Genomic DNA, 8426 nt, shown 5'->3' with positions numbered 1-8426 from the left:
CCAATCAGATGAGAGACAAGTTAACCAATCAGATGAGAGACAAGTTAACCAATCAGATGTGAGACATGCAAATAAGGTGGTAAGCATAACCCATGTATAACCAATCTGGGTGTGAGACACGCCTCTCCTAGGCCTATATAAGCAGCACCAGTTCTGGGCTTGGGGTCTCTTCGCCTCTGAAATCAAGCTCTCCCAATAAACGTGTGCAGAAGGATCCTGTTGCAGCATCGTTCTTGCTGGCGAGTTGGGCACTCACAAGAAGTTAGATTTCTTTTTCTATTTTTTTAATTCTTTTTAATAGTGATGGTGAGAATTCAGGAATTTGTACCTGCTAAACAAGTGCTCTGATAATGCGATTAATCTCCAGATCTTTGATTTAGTAGAAAAAATTTAGGATTAAGGATTCTATTAAAATATTTTGAAATTATATTTCTGCTAAGTAGACAAAATACCATATAGAAAGGCTTTAAAACACACTTCATTTCTGGTATGTCAGCCTCATTAGCCATAAGCTACACTTCTGTTTAAGTTTTAATTAGCTAATCTAACATATTTCACTGCTGAAGTCAACACATTAAATTTAGAATTCTAAAGTCACTGTGGAGGAAACTGTACATATCAGGCTTCTTATTCTGCATTGTTCAATCAAACTTACTGCCCACTTAGATACAGATTCATTCAGTTCTGCATTCTTTTTCTTAATGTAGAATGATCTCTTCATGAGTCAGACATTTTACTTGTATATTCAAGCTATTCACAATTGTGTTATAGGTTTAAAGGCTTTTAGTTGTTTACTGTCACTGAAAATATTGAATATTTCTTTGCAGAAAATACTGGTCTAATCACAGAGTGAAACTTTGGTTTAAACCATTAATGATGTTAGAGTTGCCTACAACATATATGTATCTTTCAGTGTTTTACTCATTTCCTACTACTGTCTGTAGCTGGCTGAACGGAGTTTTCAGTATCTCTGTTATATTTACTTGTCAGGCATGGTCCTCTGCCAAGTCAGTTTCCCAGCTGTAAAATTCCTACAGAAGTTTTTTAGTGTTCTGACGCAGAGTGATCTATCTTGACTTCTTCTTTATCTCTTATACATCTTCAAGGACTTCAAAAGTTAGATTATACCTTCATTTCAAATAATAGTTTTGCTGTTCTTTGCCAATAAGAACTCAGGATAATGGCTATTTGCAAACTTGTCCTCTTCTCATTATTCAACAAGTTATTTTAAGGGTAACAGACAGAATGTTGTATTTCATACACTATTTACCAGTCAAATTCATCTGTAGAAACTTACTGTGAAATAGGAATGATCTGAAGATATAGAGACCATATGTTTAGAGTTCAATTCCTCCTGTGCTGTATTGAGAGACTAGAAGTTTTATCTGACTACTGTTTTTTAGAGGTGGAATTTGTGAGATGGTAGCACTGTATAAGCTCATCAGGGCAGAGTATACTGATTTAATACTGGTGGTTACATATAGAGACAGAAAACCAGAACTGTAACATAGGGGAATTTTCCTATCTTTTCCATGAGTCTTCTGTGCTATCATCCCAGTACTCTGCCAACAAGAAAGCCATCATCAGATATGACATAAAAATTCATAATTATTAGCTAAATAAATCACCTTTCTTCATAGATTTATGTAGCTTCAAATACTTCATTAATATATGAACTAACAAACTGAGCTAATATAAGGCTTGTAAAGTTGTTACAGTTAAACTTACTCAGAAGTAAATTTAAATATGATGTTCGAGTTTGCTCAGTGTTGTTGTGATCAAACAATGACCTAATTTGACTTAAGAAAGAGTGTTTTGATTTGATTTACAAGTCATGGTTCATCATCCAGTGAAGCCAATGTAGGAATCTTTAGTCAGGAGTCTAGAGTCAGAAATCTGCAAGTTGGAAGAGAAGAAAAACCTGGGGAACAATAGTGCTTATGGACTTGCCCCAGGATCAGGTCAACTACTGTGCTGATTACTCTCATGTCAACATGACCTAACAGAACTTACCTGAAAGGAGATAGTCTCCATTAAGAAAACACCTCCATAAGATTCTGCTATAGAGTATGTTCTTAGTAAGTTATTGATGGTGAAAGGTTTAGCCCATTATGAGTGCTGTAATCTCTGGGATCGTGGTCCTGGGTTCTGCCAGAAACATGCTAAGGAAGCCATAGGGAGCAAGCCAGTAAGCAGCATCATTCCATGATCTCTACATCTGCTCCAGCCTTCAGGTTCCTTCCTTGTTAGAGTTCCTGCCCTTGCTTCCTTCAGTGATAGACTGCAATGTGGAAGCATAAGGTCAGTGAACCCTTCCCTCCCCAACTTGCTGTTTGTTCATGTCGTTTCACCACAGCAATGGAAATCCTTATTTCCATTATTTTATAACTCCTCTAACACCTGACTGGGGTGGCACTGCCCATAGAGAGCATACCAATGGTTCTTAAGAAAGTGAACCATAAATAAAGCCACAGTTCATCTAATCAAGGTTTTTGGTTAGTTTTTTTTTTTTTTTTCCCCAACTGACTCTAGTTTCTGTCATGCCAACAAAGAGGGCAGGGCCCTAAACATGATAGGTCTAATACCTTTAAAAGACAAGAAAGTAAATAACATATCCCCTTTTGTCCTGTAAACATCAGCAAGAAAAGGCTATGTGAGAACACAACAAAAATGTCTAACTTTCTGAGAAAAGAGCCAGCCATGTCATCACCGTGTTCCTGCAGTGTCCAATATTTAGAACTGTGAGATTCTAATTTCTGTTACTTTAACCACCTAGCCTGTGTTGAGTTGTTATATAGAAAACTAAATGGATGATATCAAGCCACCTCATGTGACATAATTGAATTATTGTTCCACCACCAACTGCTGAAGATTACTCACTGTGCATTTTTTATGCCAAAAGCTTATTCCTACACTCTACAAATATATGACATTCAGTCATAGAACAGAATTTTAATATTTCTCTTGTGTCCAGTGTTGCTTGCAATTGTTGTCAGTAAAAGCAATCAGATGTTAAACTCAAACATTTTCAATTTGATATAAGTATGATAGAATGTCACTTATTGCTTTCTGAGCATTGTGGTTAGAAACCCACCTAGATAGTGCCTTCCGTTTCAAGAGATGAACATAAAAGCATAGAAATGGTTCCTAGCTGTGTGAACAAAGACTATGATGTGGGTAACGTTCTTGAGAGAATGTGATGTAAGAAACTTAGCCATGCCATGGCAGCCATGAATGGGAGAGATAGAGTGTCATACTTCCCTGTCTTTCAGGTCTTCTTATCACTTGTTATTCAGGTTCTTTTCTACAATTGGTACATGGGCTATTCCAGACCTTCTTTTTACTTGAAGAAAAACATGGGATTGGTTTTTCTAATCATCATCTTCTGTTATTCTAACCTTCTGAACACTCAGGATTCTATCACTTGGCTATTAATCATCAAAACTTTGTGCAGCGTTTCAATATTCTATGTGTTAGGAGGATCAGAATTATGCGAGGATCCAAGTCAGAAGTTTTGTTAGAAAACCAAATCCCACTGCATGGTAGAGTGAAGGAAATGATGGCTATTGGAACAATTCAGCCTGGATTTTGTTATTTTTGGTTTCTCAAACTTTACTGCTACCATGGCAAGGCAATGTTGTGGCAGAGAGATGTATCTTCTACCAGTCTCTCTTCTCTAGTGAATGGCAAGCTGATTCTCATGTGAGGGAAGAAAACACACATGTTTACACTGGTCCTTCATGACTCAATTCACAAAAATTTCTTTAAAACCTTGACACACTTTGGGAAGCAGTGTCTTTATCAAATAAGCTTCACTTACTCCATTTGAATGTTATGTGTTTCAGTTTAGGAACCTGGAGATGCATCTGTTAAGCTGCATCATCTCTCATTTTGTTTGAATCTTTCACAACTTTCATGAGGTTCCATTTATCAATTCTTGATATTAGAGCAAGAGTCATTGGAGTTGTGTTTAGGGAATTTCCCCCAGTGCCAATGCATTCAAGGCTCTTTCCCACTTTCTCTTCTATTAGATTGAGCGTATCTGGTTTTATGTTGAGGTCCTTAATCCACTTGGACTTGAACTTTGTACAAAGTAAGACATATGGGTCTATTTTCATTCTTCTACATACTGACAACAAACTAGACAAGCACCATTTATTGAAGATTCTTTCTGTTTTCCTTTGTATATCTTTGGCATCTTTGTTAAAGATCAAGTGATTATAAGTGTGTGGTTTTATTTCTGGGTCTTCAATTCTGTTATATTGATCATCTTGTCTATCTCTGTACCAATACCATACAGTTTTTATCACTATTGCTATGTAGTAAAGCTTGAGGTAAGAGACGGTCATTCCCCAGCTGGTCTTTTATTGTTAAAAATTGTTTTCGCTATTCTGTTTGTTTGTTTGTTTGTTTTTGTTTTTTGCCTTTCCAGATGAATTTGAGAATTGCTCTTTACATGTCTTTGAAGAATTGTGTTGGGACCTTGTGGTGATTGCATTGAATCTATATATTGCCTTTGGTAGGATTGCCATTTTCTACTATGTTAATTTTGCCAATCCATGAGCATGGGAGATCTCTCCATTTTCTTACATCTTCAATTTCTTTCTAGAGACTCAAAGTTATTTTCATATAGGTCTTTCACTTGTTTGGCTAGAGTTACCTCATGATATAAAAATATTATTTGTGGCTATTGTGAAGCAAATTGTTTTCCTAATTTCTTTCTTATCCTGTTTATCATTTGTATAAAGGAAGGTTACTGAGTTATTTGAGTTAATTTTATATCCACCTCTTCTAGCCTCCAGAATTATGAGAAATATATTGTTTGAGTGCTTCTTTTCTGTGGTACTTTCCTGTAGTAGCTGTAACAGACCATGGTACTAATTTGAGGATGTCTGTCCATCTTTTCCCACTTTCTCTTCACTCTTAAATGAGTTTGACAAAACACAAAATTTTGAAAGTGTCAGAACCATACCAATAACATCTGAATTAAGAGATTTTTATAATCATTTTCAGGATTACATGACCACTCTCCTCTGAACTTGACTAATTTCATTTTTTTAAAAAAAATTATTTTCTTCATTTACATTTCAAATGCTATCCCCAAAGCCCCCTATACTTTCTCCTCACCCTGCTCCCAACCTACCCACTCCTGCTTCCTTGTTCTGGCATTCCCCTGTACCAGGGCATATGATCTTCCCAAGACCAAGGGCCTCTCCTCCCATTGATGGCTGACTAGGCCATCTCTGCTACATATGCAACTAGAGACACAGTTCAGGGGAGTACTGGTTAGTTCATATTGTTCCTCCTGTAGGGTTGCAGACCCCTTTAGCTCCTTGAATACTTTCTCTAGCTCCTTCTTTAGGGGCCCCGTGTTCCATCCAATAGATGACTGTGAACATCCACTTTTGCAATTGCCAGGCACTGACATAGCCTCACAAGAGAGAGCTATATCAGGGTCCTGTCAGCAAAATCTTTCTTGCATATGCAATAGTGTCTGGGTTTGGTGGTTGTGTTTTTAAAAGCTCCATGTTGTCTGCCTCATTCTAGTTTCCTCTTCCATTTTAGATCCTACAGACCATCTTCCTCTCCTGGCTAAGGGAAAAAAGTTGGTAGGTTGTCTTGTTCATCTTACCTTCTTTCCTAAGAGGCGTTCTCTGCTAACTTGCCTATCTTGTATATTTCTCTACTGTGAATATTCCAACTATTCTATATTGAGCCCTTATCATTAATCCCAATTACTCACACTTTATTAATTTTATCCTGGAAATATCAGTGAAATATATAATTTCTCAAATTAAACATATTTCTAAATTGTCTGTACCTGGTAATTACTGAAAGCCGCTATTACATGCCTCACTTTAAACATTTCATTCTAATGAATCTGAATTTAGCATGAACTACTTCTATTAAAGATGCAAATTTTAAAACACGTGTAGAAGTATTGCAAAAATGCCACAGTACTCCAATATGCCATGTACAAATTTTAATAATGATGCAGAATATTCATCATAACTAATGGGTAATTCTCCACAAATCATGATTGTAAGATATCTAAATTATCAACCCATTTAGACTCTTCAGAGCTTTATAAAGTCAATGATTAAGCCTACTGTCACAGTAGTTATTTGTAGACTTCTTATAATTTTGGTTTTGGGCCTAGCCTTTTCAGCTGATCCATCTCTCCAGACCATTTGTAGACATCTTAAAAGTAGGGTATTGACATACTCATTATTTTCATTACATAGCAATATGCATTTTCCATGGATGTAAAATAATAGGCATTGTCTGTACTTCATATATTTAGGCATACATCACATTTATAATTACTACTTTACTAATGATTCACCACAGCAAAATAAATAAAAAATAAGAACTTTGATATTCTTCTGATTGTTCAATAGACTGTTGAAAAATTATGCTATTGTTCACAAATGTCCAAGGAAATCTAAATAAGAATAATCATTGCTATCATATATATATATATATACACACATACACACACACACACACACACACACAGAGTCATGGCTTTGCCAAAGCATAGATGCGGCAGTCAGGGAAAACTATCAGGAACTGATTCTTGTCAACTATGGGACTCAAAAAATCAAATTCAGACCATAAAAATCATGTGCATGTCAAGTGTCTTTCTGCCTCCTAAGCTATCTCTTTGATCCTAGTAGATATTCTCTTTAGTCACTATGCATTTTTCTCAGACGATACCAAATTATCTTCTCTTGTAGACAAATTTATTTTCATAACAATAATGTTTTCATATTTGGTTCAAAGTATCTTTGTATATTTATCTTTGAATTATGGCTAAATTTTTTCTTACCTTAGAGAAATTAACATGGATCAGAATATGTTATGCCAAAAATACTTATAAATAGGAGTTACTAAAGCATGTGACTCTCATGCATGACTCTTAGTAACTTTTCATGGAATACAAATTTTCTGTTTTCCCAGAATGTCACATAGACTGTGAATGTAGATGCATCTTACATTTGAGATGGTGACACAAAACATTTTTAAAAGGATTTCATATAAGGGTATATGGACCAGCATAGTCAATGAGGCACAGAAAATCAGGAGTAAGTGATATTGTTTCTTTTCAAGATGACACACTACAGGCACTGTTGCCCCAGCAATACTTTCCATGAAATATTCAATTTTTAAATAGTAATAATAAATTCATCCCTATCACAGAAAATGAAAATGTAATCTCTGTATCACAATAAAGCTCACATAATTTTTGACAGTTGTAAGATATTTCTCAATATCATGTTTTTCATTCTGATGATACACATTGAGACTAAGTGAAAAACTAAGAAAAATTCATGCTCTTTAGGAATATGTTCCATTAGTTCATTCACTTTTACTTTTCTTCCTCATTGTTCTCTCCATATTAATGACAGAAACATTGTGATGTCAACACAGATATCACTTTTTTTTTTTTTTTTAGATTATTACACTATGCATGAGGCTCATTTGCCTTTCTGGGCTTTGATCTTCCGCAGATAGAACTCCAGCTCCTTGCCTTCGAGCACATAGCGGTCTGCTCTGCCACACTGGCCTGGTCTTGAGGCAACGCAGGCGAGAAGCTCGCCCTGCTGGAACTGCTTCTCCAGGAGGCTGCTGATTTTGGCATTCTTTTTCCTTTCGTTGTATTTCTTTTGAATTTTCTTTGATCGCTTTTGTTTAAAATCTCTTCCTCTTCAGGAGTCAGCTTGGCCCCCTTCTTGTGGCCCAGGGGCAGTGCATAGTGGGAATCAAACCATTGTCAGTATGGCGTGCTGTCAATAAGCAAGATGAAGTTCTTCACCAAGGTCTTGGTGCAGACAAGCTCGTTGTTGGATGCATTGTAGACAACATCATTGATCCTTGTTTTATGAGTACAACACTCAGAGCCCCAGGAAAATTTCCCCACATCCAATCTCAGGGCACGGTACTTCTTATTGCCTCCTCGAACTCAGACTGTGTGTGTATTCGGTGAGGGCCAATCTTCGTGTTGGCAGCAGGCCATCCCAGCTCATACTTCTGTGTCTTATGGTAGGGTTTTCGCTTACCCCCGGTCTTGTGGCGCTTGTGCCAGCTGTCCCGAGACATGCCCATTGCTCCAGATATCACATATTTCTGTTGACATGAGATGGACTAAGAATATTTTTATTAAAGTCATCTTCCTTAGTTTCTGTGAATATTTCCTAAAATAACATCTTAAGTGCTACTCAGTGAGTGTATCATGAATAGGATGGAAGTCAGGATTGGTATACTAGACTTAAATAAGTTAATTCACAAACCAAAAATGTGCATGTTTAAGGAAAATGTGACTAAAATCATGGAACTTGGTGGCTGAATTAAGAAGAGTGTCTTCAGTTCAAGGCCAGTCTGGACAATTTAGTGAGCTACTTCTTTACAGTAATATGAGCTGA

The 8426-nt window shown here is 36.5% G+C and overlaps 1 pseudogene; it reads right to left on the bottom strand.

Moving 5' to 3' along the window:
* Nucleotides 1–7481: 7481 nt before the first annotated feature.
* On the bottom strand, nucleotides 7482–8109 carry Gm8643 (annotated as a pseudogene).
* Between the last annotated feature and the right edge of the window lie 317 nt (nucleotides 8110–8426).

Source organism: Mus musculus, chromosome 3, assembly GCF_000001635.26.
Source record: "Mus musculus strain C57BL/6J chromosome 3, GRCm38.p6 C57BL/6J".
NCBI classification, from domain to species: domain Eukaryota; kingdom Metazoa; phylum Chordata; class Mammalia; order Rodentia; family Muridae; genus Mus; species Mus musculus.
Note: the sequence above shows the minus strand (reverse complement) of the source record. Positions and strands in the feature narration are given on the sequence as shown.